Source organism: Fukomys damarensis, unplaced genomic scaffold (assembly GCF_012274545.1).
Source record: "Fukomys damarensis isolate Sample0158 unplaced genomic scaffold, DMR_v1.0_HiC HiC_scaffold_22, whole genome shotgun sequence".
Classification (NCBI taxonomy): Eukaryota; Metazoa; Chordata; class Mammalia; order Rodentia; family Bathyergidae; genus Fukomys; species Fukomys damarensis.
In genome coordinates, this window is record NW_022900934.1 from 13,685,563 (window position 1) to 13,701,396 (window position 15,834).

At 46.5% G+C, this 15,834-nt stretch overlaps 1 long non-coding RNA gene and 1 other non-coding gene across 2 annotated transcripts; both read left to right on the forward strand.

The window, feature by feature from the left end:
* LOC117287270 lies at positions 1–104 on the forward strand. Its single transcript, XR_004518504.1, has one exon. It is a non-coding gene; the product is annotated as a U6 spliceosomal RNA (small nuclear RNA).
* A 2,935-nt stretch (positions 105–3,039) lies between these two features.
* Positions 3,040–14,309, forward strand: LOC117287227. The gene is made up of 3 exons (XR_004518444.1): positions 3,040–3,947; positions 9,854–9,959; positions 11,227–14,309. It is a non-coding gene; the product is annotated as an uncharacterized LOC117287227 (long non-coding RNA).
* Positions 14,310–15,834: the final 1,525 nt, after the last annotated feature.

Here is a 15,834-nt window from a genome sequence, read left to right on the forward strand (position 1 = left end):
GTGCTCACTTTGCCAGCACATATATAAAATTAGAATAATCCAGAGAAGACTAGCATGGCCCCTGCACAAGGATGACAAGCGCATTTGTGTCATTCCATATTTGTAACAAGAATAGAGCTTCAGAGATGGGAGGAGGGAAGTATGGGGTGGGGGTGAGGAAGGGGTTGAAAATGATTAAGATATGTTATAGGCGTGTACTGAGTCCCCAAAACAAATATCACTGTTTTGTATTGCAAAATACATGAATAAATGGAAAAAAATACTCTCATCTGAATCCACTGTCCGTGATTCTTAGTTGCTCCAGAGTAGGTATCTATCTATCTGGTAGCTTTTAAAATTCCTCAGGTGACCTTAGTGTTAAGTGAGGGCAATGGCCTAGGACAATCAAGGTTTCCAGAAGGTCTTTTGCTGGACACTCATTATCCCAGGCTTGTTTGCATCTGTGGGTAGCCCTGTGATGAAGTTCTGCTCAATGTGGTGCAAAAACAGACCCCGGGGGCTGCTGGGAAATATTCTGCTCTCTGATGGAGAGACGGATGGGTAAGGTGCTCTGCATATGTCATTTACAGGTGTGGATGTGGTATCCAATCCAAGTACAGCCCCAAACTGCCTGACTGACAGCTCTACTTCCTGCCTATCAGAGCCTCAAGTTGTCACATAAGAGGTTTGGGGTCCTCTGTTCCAGCCACACGTTGGAGCCCTGGGGCCCCAGAGGCAGAGGGTAGAGGAGCCATTGTGAGTGGCCTGCCCAGCCAAATTTCTGTGAGTTCAGCCTCTGTCATTCCTTTTCTGTGCTCACATAAAAATCTCAAGTGAGATCCAGGCAGCCAAAACTCCGAACTAAGGAAGACAGTCCTTTCAATCCCTGGGACAAAGAAAAGAAAAGAAAAAAAAGAAAAAGAAAGACAATCCATAGCACCATTAGTTCCCAAAGTTGGGAGAGCTATGCTACGAGGCAATAGCTAATCAAGAACACCCACCTCCCTCAATCTGTAAGAGAGAAAGGATTAGAACTCAGGGCTTCTTCCCTGAAGTTTAAGAATATTTGGAGGATATTTTCCTTCCTTTTGTTAGAACCCAGGCAGTCAGGTTAGAGAGAAAAACACAACAGTATTTACAAGGCTCATGGGCTTCCTCCTGGGGCTCTGAGAGGCAAAAGGCAGAGCTGCCAGGCGCTTACAGGCTGCACTTGGTCTGCATCTGGATCTCCTGACTGGCAGTGGCAAGGTCACACTGCAGAAGGGCATGTGAGATTCATCCTCAGACGGTGCCGCAGCAGGGAGCAGGAGGAGCCCAAGAAGCCTGCGGGCCTCAAAGGTCAGAAACCTTTCTGATCTCAGCTGGGAAGGACCCAGCCAGGGAGCTATCTGCATGTTTGTCTTGTCCAGAGCCCTCTCCAGGAAGAAGGAAGGGAGGAATGGCTGATGGTGTGAGAGGATTATTTGGAGTCAGTCTGATCTGGATTAAAATCCCAGGTCTCTCCTTGCAGGACTGAGGTATCATCGCCTCCCAGCAAGTCTGTGTCCTCACTGTTTATCTGAAGGAAGTCAAGGCAGAGGGGTGAGCGCTACCCGTGAAGCTGTGTCATGCAGGGACATGTGGAGAGGAAAGGCTTCCCTTTGGACAACAACCACCAACTGGCTGCAGAGAGCTCTGGGAACGTCTCCAGTGACTGTCTTTGGAGGAGGCCAGAGAGGCGGCAGTCCCGGGGGTGGGCAAAGGTGCCAGTTGAACTCCTCAAACCTTCATCTCATGTGTTTGGGAGCTGATTCTCCCTGGGAGCCCCCTCCCTGCGAGTGGCGTGGACAAGACTCAGCACCTGCTCTGCCCCGGCTCAGGGGTGAGGGAATATGAGCAGCGAGGCTCCCGGAGGTAACGGAAGTACTCACTCCAGTGCACAGGACTGATCCCTCCTCTGCCCTCCCTTCTCTCCCCTTCCTCTCCCCTTCTTTGCCCTCCCCTCCTCTCCTTTTTTCTTTCCCTCTGGATCTGCTAAGGCTATAACCTTCCCCAAAGTCCCAAGCTGCATCTCTCCAAGACTCACTGACTAGAATTTGCCTCTTGCTTACTTCCAGCCCCCAGCACCTAGAAGGGATGTAGCATCACCAAGGAGCTGAATGTGTAAACAGGAAGTCACTACCATGGATCAGAAGCCAAGTGTAGAAGATCATAGCTGATATTTTCTTAACAAAAACAGAGAAAGAAACAGAATAAAACACACCAGCATAGGATGCTCATGGGAAGCACAAATAATCAAATAAACTGTTTCCAGCTCTGTGTGTGTGTGTGTGTGTGTGTGTGTGTGTGTGTACTGACTGGGACATAACATAAAATGTGTATTTTTGTACATATTGGGTAAAAGCACTGACAACTTGTCACTTGAGCTAAGTGTTTGGCATGAACTGACAGTAAGTCATCCAACAGTTGACCATTCCAGAGTTGTGCTTAAACGTCCCTTTCTTAAGGACTGTGCTCCCTGAATTCCATACCCCGCACTTACCCCACAAAGCCTTGGCTCTCTATCACAAATGGTCAAACTCTTATGACCAGTGTAAGAATCTGCTGCCTTCCTCCCCAACCAGGGGCCCCTCCTGGAAGACCAGAGACCTGATCCTCTTTGTCCACAGTGGCTCCTAACTAATTTGGCAGCAAGAGGGGAGGGCCTGGTGGAAGCTGTAGATAACTGAACACACTGATTCCAATGCTAACTTTATGGCTTCTTGGCCACATTACAGATAACCATATAGACCACTTCTCTAAACCTCAGTTTCCCCCTCTAAAATGGGAGGAGCCATGCCCACTCAACCAAATTCACATCTAATAGAGGAGAAAGTGGTCTGTGCGCGTATGTTGAGTTATTGAATGGGCTCCTTTTCCCATTTTGATAGCTTTGCCTCCTAACAACTGAGGGCAGCCTGATTCACACGTCACACAGTTATCTAGTGGTAGGGGACAGCCACGCTGTGCTTAGTGGATAACACAGCAGCCAGCATTCTAATGCTCATGGGCTCTGCAGGACAGGGTTGAAGAAGGCGGAGGGGGAGTGGCTTGACTTTGCTTCACTTTATCTTGAGCCTCCACTGGGAGTGGCTCAAAGATTGGTGCTGGAATCTAGAGACTGCTTCACTGGCCTGGCTGACATCTGTGTCCAGATGTGGGCCTGAACTGTTGACCAAAATCCAGTTGCTGTATGATTCCTCTGTGGCTTGGGCTTCTCATCTCACAGTGTGGCATCCGGGTTCTGAGTATGGACAGCCTGTCCTAGAAGTCACACGGCATTGTATCTGCCAGGATCTGTCCATTGAAGCAGTCACTAGTCCATCTGCATTTAAGCAAAGTGGACGTAGACCCCATCCCTTAAGGAAAGATAGTTAACAGGAGCCAGTGTAAGAAAAACCTCTTCCATGTGGAATGAATGCCTGTGTCAGTGAATAAACAAGAGAGTGAATGAGCAGGTGAAGGAAGCCCCCCTTCTTCATGCCTGTATCCCAGGGTCCAGCAAACTCAGCATATGCTGCTGAATGACGGAGTGAGTGGAGACCCTCTGAGGACAGCAAGGCCTGACAACATGCACAGCCTGGTGTCATCCCACCTCCACCCTAGAAGTCACGTGTCCAGGACCAAGGGCATCTGGGCTGTATATTTTGTTGAGTGACTTCAGGAGAACCAGACTCAACCACCAGGCTACTGGCAGCATCCACCCTGGGGAAGGATCCAGGGGCTGACACCATCAGTGATTTGTTGGCTGCTGCCAGTGAAGGAAATACTTCTCTCACTGACACCAACCCTGTGCCCGGCTGGGAGAATGTTCATCTGTTCTGCGTGGAACCAAGACAAGTGGCAACTTCAGGCTTCTTACATCATTTCTAGGGTCACCTCTGGTGAAATTGCTGGGATTGAGGACAGAGGCAGAGATGGGCAGAAATTATGAGAAGAATTTATCCAAGGTAAGTGAAGCTTAGTTAGATGGCTGTTACTCATATGGAGACTTAATATAATGCTTAATCTGAATCTTAAAGGTTTTTCTTTTAATCTGTGTGCCATTTTTTCTATTATAAATGTAATATTTTAAATTGATATACTTTGCATCCCTAAGTACATTTAGCTTTGGCTAGATGCAGGAGCAAACATGGATTTCAGTCTGCCCTGAGAATTCTATGGTGCATCTTCCAGGTCTGATGTCGACAAGTGACTGCAGAGCAAGTCTCTCTCTCCTCAGCCCTTACCCATGTATCCCCTACTAAGTGCACGCTGGGAAAGGGGCAGGGCCTTGTCACACACAGCACAGCCTATAGCAAAGCAGGCATGTCCATAAACAATTGCCAATATGCCCATAGTTGTCCCTTCCATTCATCCAAGCTTGTCTGGTCAACAGCTAATCAATCTCATGATTCACCTCCTCCAGGAGGCCCTTCTGACCCTAAAAGAGTGCAATTAAAAGAGGACAAGCTACGGAAGCAGCACAAGACCCTCTGGTAAGCTCACCCCTTCGGCCCAGCAGGCCAGGGGAGCCGAGCAGTGCAGGCACCAACACTGTGGTGTTCATGCCCACCCCTGTGAACAAGAGAAAGAGGGCCTCTCTGAAGCTCCTAGGTGAAAATTGAAACCCACTGGAAAAGTGGAGAAAGTCTGTGATAAAGGCACACCACAGCACCATAGTTGGTCAGTCAGAGGGACCAGCACCTCATATCGGATCCTGGTCTAACTCCAGGGTGAAAACAGCTAGAATCTGCAATAGAACCTTGCAGAGTTCAACCCAGCAGGAGGTCACAGATCTCAACTTGGGCCTTGCAGACAGAAATCAGCCTGAACCTCAGGGGACAGCTGCCAGCTTGCTGAGACTAATTAACTTAGATCTGCACACTCCTGCCCATGCTGTCTATTGTGTCAATACAGGCATAGCCTGAAGGAGACCCTCTATTTCTATTTGTATTTTTTATTTTTAAAGTAATTTTTTCTCTTATCTTTAATCATTTAAAATTTTTTATCTCTTTTCTCAAATTTTTTCCTTTTTATCTTCTTCTTGTTCTTCTTGTTCTTCTTGTTCTTCTTCTTCCTTTCTCTCTCTCTCTCTCTCTCCCCCCTGATCCTGATCTTTCTTACTCTCCCTTTTGTTCCAGTTCCTTTCCTAATTTGAATTTATTTCCTTTCTTTTCCTTTTCTTCTGTTTTTCCTTCTCTCAATTGTCATTAGTTTTAAAAGAAAGTGATTACAGTCTCTAACCTCCCTATTACTGTTAGTTTGTTCTTTTCTTGTATATATTTTGTTCTGTCTTCTCCTCTTCTCTTCAACGGCTTCCTAAAATTTGTGTGATCTTTCTGTGTCCTCTGACCTCATTTCTAACCTTTTTCTATCCTATCTATATATCTTTCCCTCCCAAACTCCTTCTATATCCCTACCCTGAAGGGTAAAGTTGCTATATTGAAGAGTTTATTCACTGTAAACATATTTTGGGCTGGTCCTCAACTTTTATCTAATTCAAACAGTTAAAGGTGATAGATTAATAACTACCACAAATTGTCATTTTCTAAGCTGTGCTTGATGCTATTGTATCACTTGGGCTAAGGTTCTGTGATTGATCTGATCCGTTGTCCTCCCTGGTATAATGAAAATGAGATTGTCTCAGAGTCATTAGAGACTCAAAACCTAAAAGAGCAGCTATATTTGGAAGATTGAAGTATTGACCCAGGAATCAAATCAAGGACATGACCAACAACAAAAAGAGAAATAAGAAGACATTTAAACAATATATAAACACAGACTTCCACCTCACCAAAGGTAAACTCTGGGGGAAATGAGGTGGAAAAGTCTGACAGTCAACAATCTGGAAACCCTGAACCAATAGCATCAAAAGTAAAAAAAACAGATAAATGAGGCTCTAGAAAAATTCAAAACAGAAATAATTTCACAGATAATCACAGAGATGGTGAGAAGAATGAAAGATATGATTACAGACTAGAACAGAAACAGATTTTTAAAAAATAGATGAGCTCAGGACCATGATGGAAACCATGAATGCCAAGCACAGGAAAGAAGCGGAATCTATGAAATAGATTAAAACTCTGTAGAAAGCATTCACAGCAGAATGAATAAATATGAAGATAGAATTTCAGATATAGAAGATAGGATTAGGGTCAGTGACCATGAAAAGAGAGATCTCTTAAAAACAGTAAGAGATTGTGATAAATCAATCCAACAACTCTTAGATGATGCAAAGAAGAATAGTATAGGACTGATAGGAATCCATGAAGTAGCAGGAGAAAGTACAAATGACATTAAAAAAAACTGTTCACAGAATTAATGACAGAAAACTTCCCAAACAGAGGGGAAGAATTTGACATACAGATAAGTGAGGACTCCAACTAGCCATGATCAAAAAAATCTACACCTAGACATATAATAATCAAGATCCTGGAAACCCAACAGAAGAACAAAATACTACAAGCAGTTAGAGAAAAGAAACAAATCATATGCAAAGGAAATCCAATCAGAATCACAGCATATTTTTCAATATAAACCCTCAAGTCAAGGAGAGCCTGGAGAGAGGTATTTCAAGTCCTAAAAGAAAACCTTCAACCTAGACTGATGCATCCTGCAAATCTATCTTTCGAAATTGATGGGGAAATAAGATACTTCCATGACAAAGAACACCTGAGAAATTTCATGGACACCAAAACAGCACTCCAAACACTTCTAACAACATCCTGGAAAAAGAAAATGAAGGCCATAACTCCATAAAAGCCAACAAAACAAATATGAAAGAAAGGAGTCAACCATTCTCACTGGAAGAAAGGTAGCCTCTTTAATAAATGGTGTTGGAAAAACTGTCTTTCAACTTGCCAAAGGTTAAAACTAGATCTCTCTCTTTCACTGTGCACTAAACTAAAATCCAAATGCATTAAAGGTCTAAAAATAAAAACAGAAACACGAAACTTATTGGAAAGTAAATTAGGTAGAACTCTCAAAAACATTGGCATATGAGAAGACTATGAAGAAATCCTTAGCAGCATGAGAACTTGCACAAAGAATCAACAACTGGGATCTCACTGTATTTAAAAAAAAAAGGTTTTGCAGTGCAAGAGAAACCACCAACAGAGCTAAGAGACAACCTACAATGTGGGGAAAAAAATTTACCAGCTACTCCTCAGACAGAGGACTACTACCTAGAATATATAAAGAACTCAAAAAATAGAACCCCCAAATACAAAGATCTATGTGGGTTTTTTTTAAGATCTTATTTTCTGTCACTACATGATGCTCTAAACTCACCTTGCATATTCCTACCCCAAGATACAGCCATTTCTCCAAGGATTTCTCTCTGACTCAGTTGGTCAGAAAATGGTACCAAGATCTGAAGAAGAGGTATGATCCTTGCTACTGGAGATGTCCCTATTTTTAAGGCACTTTAAATCAGCTTTCTGGTTAGCGGTGGCTAAAAGTTTTGTAACTGATTTGTCACAAATATCTAGGTGAATGTTGTGAACTACATGGAGTAGAACAAAAAGGACATGAGCACATGAAATGTCTTGGCAGAGTGGCCCATGATCAAGTGTCCTTTGATTCCTCAGTGGCATACATGGGATCCAGAAGTGTCGCTGTGCCCTTTGGGGAAAGGTAGAGAGTGGGTGGCTGAGAGACACCTTACCAGGAGCCTCACTGCAGGGAGGGGTGGAGGGATATTGTAGCCAAGGCCTACAGTGTGGCCTCACCAAGTGCAGATCCAGTGGGAGTTCCCACAAGGGGCTCAGCAGAGCTGAAACTCCTGCAAGTTCCGATATGAAAGCGAGTCACACATTCCACATGCTCAGAGAGAAGATCAAGCATTAAACTAGTGATCCATGCTCAGTTTTCTTATTTTTTTCTAAACTGAATCCTACCGTGTTCCAACAGATTGAAATGTCTTCAAAATCTATTCATAGATATTCTGAGAAAGGGAATTGTCTCTGCCCAACCAGGCTGAAGTTGGAGCAGGAGAGAGGGCAGATGGTCAGTGGTTTAGCAGACTCACCAGTCCAGTTCAGGAAAGAAGCAGAGCACTGAGGAGTGAGCTACTCCAGTGGGGTGGGGTAATGAGAAGCGATCTGAGTAGCCAAGATGCATGATTTGAACACAAAACCCACAAGGTGGCTCATCAAGATCCAACATTGTTCAGCACCTGGAACTTGGGACAGCCCCTTAGGGTTCTGCTCCGAATTTCTTTTGGCCTTAAATTAAAGTCAGACTTTAATTCCAGGTCAGACCTTCTCCACGAATCCAACCTCATCTTCCAGCTATTTCTGTTCTACCCTAACACCAAAAACTAAAGTGAAAAAAATTTTGGGGGGGGTCTGTCTTTCCTTAATGGACCCCATCTAAAATTCTATTTCTCCCTTGCATCGAAGTTAGTTATTTTTGCACAGTGGTTATGAGCATGGGCTCTGGAGTCAGAGAACCTGTGTTTAAATAAGAACTCTGAGAAAAAAAAAAAGAACTCTGACTTCCTAGTCATACAAGTCTGGACAAGTTTCCTTTTTTGACCATTCTGAGTCTTTGTTGGATGGGTATATTTAACAATAAATATTTATTGAATTGCTCCCATAGATAAGTTTCTTGTCTAGGTATTGAGTATTGATTCTTATGCAACCTACATTCTCTTGGTATGAGACAAATAACGTACATTTACCCCCCAAATCTATGAAATTCCTGATCAGCAAATCATAGAAAGAAAATTAAAGAAGACATTGTCATACAAACAAACTCAGGAAAATGACTTTCACTAGGGAGGTTGGGCAAGGTATCTCTGAAGAGATAAGATTTGAATGGAGACCAGAATGGGTGAGATGGAAACAGCCAGGAGAGAGATCCAGGGAGAGGGAAAAGCCAGTACAAGGACAGAGACAAGAAAGAGCTTGTCATGTGTTTCCTGAAGCCACCAGAACAAAGTACCACCAAATGAGTGGCTTGAAGTAACAGAAGTTTATTCTTACTGTCCTGGAGTCTAGAAATCCTCAATCAAGGGCCATGCCTTCTTTCTCTGAAGACTTTGGAAAATCTCCTTCTTGCCCTTTCTTAATTTCTGACAGTTGCTGGCAATCTTTGGTGATCCTTGGCATTCAGCTGGATCATTCTAATTTCTGCCTTTGTCTCTATATGGTCTTCTTCCCTGTGAATATCTCCCCTCTCCCTCTCTCTCCCTTTCTCTCTCTCTCTCTCTCTCTCTCTCTCTCTGAAGCTCTTTCTCTCTCTGAATCTCTTATTCCTTTCTTTTATAAAGACTTGAGACATTGGATTTAGACAGTCTAAAGTTGACCTCATCTTAACTTAACTAATGAATGTACATTTCTAAAGGATTCATTTCCAAATAGGCTTGAGAGGACACTAGTATGCCACACAATCTAAGAAGAAAGACGGAAACTATGATTGAAGTACCATGAGCGAGAGAGAGAGGCAGGGCTTGTGTGAAGAGTGTGATTCCTCTTAAGTGAGAAAGATGCCACTGAAGGATTCAAGCAGGAGAGTGGCTCTTGCTTTTAAAAAGCCACTTGGTGTTACATGGAAACTGGATCCTAAAGCAAAGAGCAAGAATGTGTCTACCTAAAAGACCTACTAGGAAAATTTTTCAATTATCCCAACAAGAGGTTATGGATGAAAAAGTATGGTAGATTACATAATGGTTAAGGGTAGATTCATTTAAGATATATTTTGGATGTTGTGACTATTAATCATGATTGTCAACTTGACTGGATTAATAGACTCCTTGCAGATAAGTAAAGCACACTTCTAGGTATGTCCGGGTGGGTCATGGGGCTGTGACTTGGGGGCTTCATCTGATTTCTAACCCTTTCCTCTCCAGCATTTTTTCTCTGCTTTCTAGCCTCCATGAAGTGAGTAGTGTTATTTCCACCATGCCCATCTGTTGTGATGTCTCTGTGTCTGGAGATAACTGATTATGGACTGAACCCTGAGAAACCGTGAGCCAAGTAAGCCATTTTCTTCTTTAAATTGTGTATATTCAATATTTGACTCAGCAACAAAAAGCTGACCAATACCAATGTAGATGTAGGAAGTTAAGTGTTGAACATCAATGGTGAGAGAGAGAGAAATAATAATTCTAGGGTAGATGGTGGTGCCTTTGCTAAATTGGGAAGACTAGAGATGGTAAGGTAATTACAAAATAGAGAGCCACTTTAGACCTGCTTAATCCATTGCCAAGCTCTGCCACTTACTGCTGGCAACTGAACAGCCCAATTAGGCAGGAGTGAAAGCTGGAAGGCTTAGCATGAAAGAAGCCAAAGGAGCCACTTGCCATTAATATGGGTAAAAGGGTTGTTCTAGTCCATGCTCAGAGAGCACTGCCACATTTGGAGAAGGGACATCCTGGGTTTCACTGGCACCTGCTACTTTAGAAAGATCTGAGTAAGGGACAAGTGGGGCTAGGGTAGAAGCAAAGCGCATAAAGTTGGGAATTTGGGGGTTCTGCTTCCTGTTTGACCCCTGACCATGTGATCATTCATTCTGGGCATTAATGTCCTCTTCTATAAAATGGGCATCATAATACCTGCCTGGGCAGAGCTGGAGGAGATGGAGATAGCGCAGCATGGTATTTGGGCCAGAGTAAGGAGCTTTGCTATGGTTACTGCTAAAGATCCTAGAGAACGGCATGGTGCAGAAAGACAATGTAGCGTGGTGAGGACTTGGGCTCCATAGCAGGGATACCAGGTTCAAATCCCAGCACATACACCCTCCCCTCCTGATTAACCTATATCCCTAACAATTTACATACCCACTCTGGGCCAGTTTCTTTATCTTTAAAATGGAAATGGTAACCTTCGCCTGTGAGCGTTGTGGGCATAAAATGATTAATACATGCAAGGCATAATGAGCATCACCAGGCAATAATATTCTCCACACACAGAGCCACCACTGTTAGGCAGACTGACACTTGGGATGCCCTAGACTCTGGCTGGTGCCTCCCAAATACTCCTCTCCTGATTTCTCTCTAATTCATCTCTTGCCATTTACAGGACCTTTTAGATGGAGGGTTTGGATCCAAATGGTGCTCAGACTCTAAGGAGCGAGGAGAAAGGGATATAGACACATATACACCATAAGTATAATTGCCAGCCTATCTACCCCTTGCCATGGTTGGGCCCAGTGCTAGCATTTTACATGAATTGTATCCATCTCTCCTATGTAAGCCTCCTGAGGGTCAAGGTGAGTTCTCTTATTATAATTCTCATTTTACAGATGAAGACAGAATTTGTAGAGAACATGATTGATGGATTGGCATGTTGAGCAATTCTTCAGCACCTAAGTGTGGGCAGGAAATCAGGCTGTGGTTCACACCATTTTGAAGCTTGGTGCGGTCCCACCCGCCTTCAGGAAGCATCTTTGAATGCAGAAAATGTCATTCATTCATTCATTCATTCATTCATCTCTCAAGACCCTCAAGACCCTCGGCTTTTGCACCAAGAAAGCTAAACATTCCTAACATTCCTGGTTTGAGCCTTTTGAGTGGCAGCCTTCGAGATGGGAGAGGTCCCTGTGGAATGTGGGGTGCTTCCTTCAAGAATTTACTATTCTTCTTTAGGAGGAAGGAAAACTGGGAAAGGTAGAGAGGAGAACCTCAAAAGGTGGCAAGAAAATGGCAAGTTTAAGTGGAGAGAGGACCGACCAGAATCCAGATGGCCTTTTCCAGCAGCGGGGCTCAGGTTTCTCCCAGTGAGGACTCCATGAGGTCCCAGACTGTGTCAGGAAGCTCGCCAGCCCCATCCCCGCATTGCCCAGTGGAGCTCCTCCTGCAGAACAAGGAAGAGAGCACGAAAGAAGAATCCAGGACACTGCTCTGTTCGGCAGTGCGCTTTTCCCTCCGCATCCCACACAGCCCACTTGACCCAGGCCGTGCAGGCTTCAGGGCCACAAGTTGATGGGGAAAGTAGATGCTAGGCTGAGGCGACGGTCTCGGCGGAGGGAACACAGCAACCCTGACGAGGAGCAGCTCGAGGCGGCCACGGAAACTTACGGCCACTTCGCTGATCGACAGCCCGGTTCTGGAACCCGGGAAGCCCTTTGAATTTTGGAGCGGAGGTGAGACCGGAAGGGCTCAGGGGTTTCATGCTAGGGGAGGCGGAAGCCGGGCGTCAGGTTAGGACTAGAAAGCAACCCTACCGTCCAGAACGCGCCTCTGGAATAAACCCCAACCCGGGAGAGATCGCACCAACTCAAGATAAAAAGTCTTCCTGAAAACTGAGCGCCTCTTACCGCAGTTCCTGTTTCCTGCGAGTCCTGCGCGGTCGCGGTTTAGACCCTACTCCAGCTGAAAGAACCAGTTCATCTGGATTCAGCTGTGGACCCCAGCTCCCTGGGAGGAGACCGTTCCAGTAGCCCGCGGGGTGGCGGGGAGCGCGGCTCTGCAGCCCATGGAGAACAGCACCGGCCCCCTGAGCGCGTGAACCTGTCCGGCCTGGGCACCATGCCCCGGGCTCCGCTGGCTGTGCAGGCGGTGACTCTGACCCTGGTGCCCCTCTTGTGTGCCGTGGGTGTGGCGGGCAACGCCATGGTGGTGCTGGTGGTGGTCAGGGGCCGCCACATGGTCACACCCACCAACTGTTACCTGGGTGAGATTGGAGTACGATTTTTAATAAGATCTTTAATTTGCAGAGATGGAATAAGGTGGGAGGAGGTGTCAGGGATCTGGAGATCTTTTTTCCTGGGAACCCAGCAAGCTTTTGCTTGCCAGGATAAACTAAACATTACCTCCCCCTGCAGGGTGCTGCATGCTGCCTCCGTCTAACAGCTGGTTCAGGATCCAGTGCTGGCAACAGATGCTGCTCCAGCAGCCACCGTGGAGGTGCAAAGGGAGGCAAGACTTTCTGGGTTCCTGTCCTTGCTCAGGGCAGAGGGGACAGAGCCAGGAACTTGGCTGGATTGGAGAACACATCTTTCAAAAGTGGCATCTTCAACCCTCTTGACTGCAGACGTGACTGCTAGACTATGATGAAAGCCATGGGAACTCATCAGGCTGGGCAAGGCTTTGGAACATGAACAAAGGACTCCCAAACATTAGTGGATCGACACACAAAGCTTACTGCTCACTCAAAGTCTTTCCAGGGTGTCTCTCTTCCGTTCCGTGACCCACGACCCAGGCCATTTCAGTCTCAGGGGCCCAGCTTCTCAATGTGTTTCCATGAACCATGCAGTGGAGGAAGGGTCTGAAACAGTCCTCAAATTGGCAGGCGAATGCTTCAGCCAGTAAGTGACAGCTGTCACTTCAACTGGTGACCAGTAACATGGCTGGAAAAGCAGCAGAGCACCCTGCAATTTCCAAAAGGCAGTAAAGATTGATCTGGCCAAGCACTCAAACTCTCTCATGGGAGAGTGACAGACCAGAGAACAAAGGTAGAAAATGAGACCTTCTATCTGTCTGTTTGCGCCTTCCAAACAGCGGGACAGCAGGTCCTGCCTCCTAAAGCCCACCTACCTGATGTTAGCATCTGCAGCAATCCTAGGCAAACCACCAAAGCCGGAAGTCTGTCCTCTCCTTGAAGCTGTGAGGCACCTCAGAAGCCCTTCACATTTCGAAGGACGCAGGATCCCCAGGACCATGGCGCTGTCCAGCTGAACTGAGTGCTGAATCATGGCCTGGGAGTGAGGTGGTGAGGGCAGAGGCTCAGAGCATTTGCTCGGCAGACTGTGTCAGCTCCCGCCTTTCCCTGTCCCTGGGGGTCCCAGACATGTCAGACCTGATGCCTGCAGAGAGTCAAACCTAAAAGAGTCAGGACCAACTGATAGCACAGAGAGCACGAGGTCACACCAGTCACATGACGCCCAGCTCTGCCAGTGGCTCCCTGTGTGGTGTAGGACATGTTGGCTGTGTTCTCTTGGCCTCAGTTTCCTCATCTAGAAAGTGAGAGGTAGCAGAGATTTTTCTAGCCATGACTTTCCCTCAGACTTTTCTTTCTGGTGAAGTGGCCACTTCGCCAGGAAACTTAAAAACTCCCAAAGCTTACCATACCAGTTAACCCTATGTGGCCTTATCTTGTTGAAAGGGTCTCCAGACAGAATTTCCTGGGGATGTTACTAAGGTGTCATCTTCACTTCTGCCTACTGCCAGCTCTATCTTCCCCTGGGCTCTGACTCTGTCGTGTTGTCATGGTGATGGGCGGGAGCACCAGCCTTTTCCAAGACCCTCTTTCTGGCACTGAGAGGAACAGTGCAGCCAGAGGTCCTACCTGGGGAGGGGCCTGCTTTCCTTGGACTCTTTACAGTCCAAACAACATCAGGGAGCCAGGCATGGTGGCACATGCCTGTAATCCCAGCACTTGGGGGGACTGAGTGAGGCAGGAGGATCGCTGAGAGTTCGAGACCAGCCTGGGCTGCATAGTGAGTTCCGTCAGTCTCCTTAATCCCAGCACTTGGGGGGACTGAGTGAGGCAGGAGGATCGCTGAGAGTTCGAGACCAGCCTGGGCTGCATAGTGAGTTCCAGGTCAGTCTCAACACATAGTGAGACCCTGTCTCAAAACAACAACAACAACCAAAAAAACCCAATATCAGGGACCTGTAAAAAAGGCTAATGGGGGAGCTGGCTGTTAGGTCAGCAATTCACAGTGTCTGTCCCATCGACCCTTTTGCTAAAACTTTTTGGTTTCCCACACCAATAAGTCTCCTTTACTGTCTAGACTGAGCTGAGTTGGAGTTTCTCTCACTTCTAACCAGAAGCCTTCTAGGAGATATAGAGAAGGTTGTTCTTGGCCCAGTGGGCTACTTCTGCTAAGAAAGATGCCCACCTGTGGCTTCAGGAGCTGGAGGCAGGCCTGGGCTTCGTAGCTGCAGATGTGCTGCCATCTAGTGGTCAATGTGGGACTGCTCTCCTGCTTTCACACAGTATTTTCTTTATCCTTCCCAGCTTCCCTCCTTCCAGAGCTCCTCCTATCTTTTCCCCTCCACTTCTCTCACTTCCCCTCCTCTCTTTTCCTATTCCCTCCCCTCCTCCATTCCCTTTCCTTTTCACTTTTTGCCCTGTGCCAACTCCTTCTTATTGCAGTCTAGTTTCAAGCCCCACCCACACCTCTCCCTGGCCTGAAACGTCTGTCCTTGATCACTATTTGGTAACTAGCAGTAGTTGTCAATTGCAATGAATGAACCACCCCAGATTTAGTCGTGCACAGCCGCACCCTTCAGTCTTACCAAGTGTTGAGGTTCTGAAGGTTGGCCTCTATGTGGTCCACGCTCAGGGTCTTTCATGCAATCTTAGCAGATGGGGCTGGGGCTGGGGTCGTCTTGGCATTCTTGCTCATCTGCATGGGGGTCCGTGTTGGCTGTTCGCTAGGGCCTCGCTGTTACCTAGCGCCTCAGCCACACCGGCAAGTGGCCTCTAGAGCAAGCACCCAACAGAGAGCGGAATGGAGACTGTATTGTTGTCTTCTTGTAAGTGACGTCGTGTCTCGGCCACTGTGTTCTTTAGGCCGTCACAGAAGTCTATCCGGACATGTGGTATGATGCAAGCAGCTGGGCTGCAGATTCTGCCATGGGCATCTTTGGAAAACACAACTGGCTCCGCCATCTCACCCAAGACATCATCTAACCCGGTCCCTGTGCTACCCTAACCTGCCTCAGCACAGCTCCGCCTCACCGCAGGGGCCTAATTCACCTTGAGCAGCCAGGTTCGGACATGTCACCCCTAACTCAGGCCTTTCTGAACTGCGTCCAGGGTGATGGCTCTCTCCTGGTGCCCACAACACCTCTCCTCATCCTCCCAACACTGTCAGGCCTGTTGCACAGGGTTGTCACCTATGTGACCAATTTTCATTCTGCCTCAGTTCGAAAGTCCTGGGCTCAATCCCCAGTACTACAGG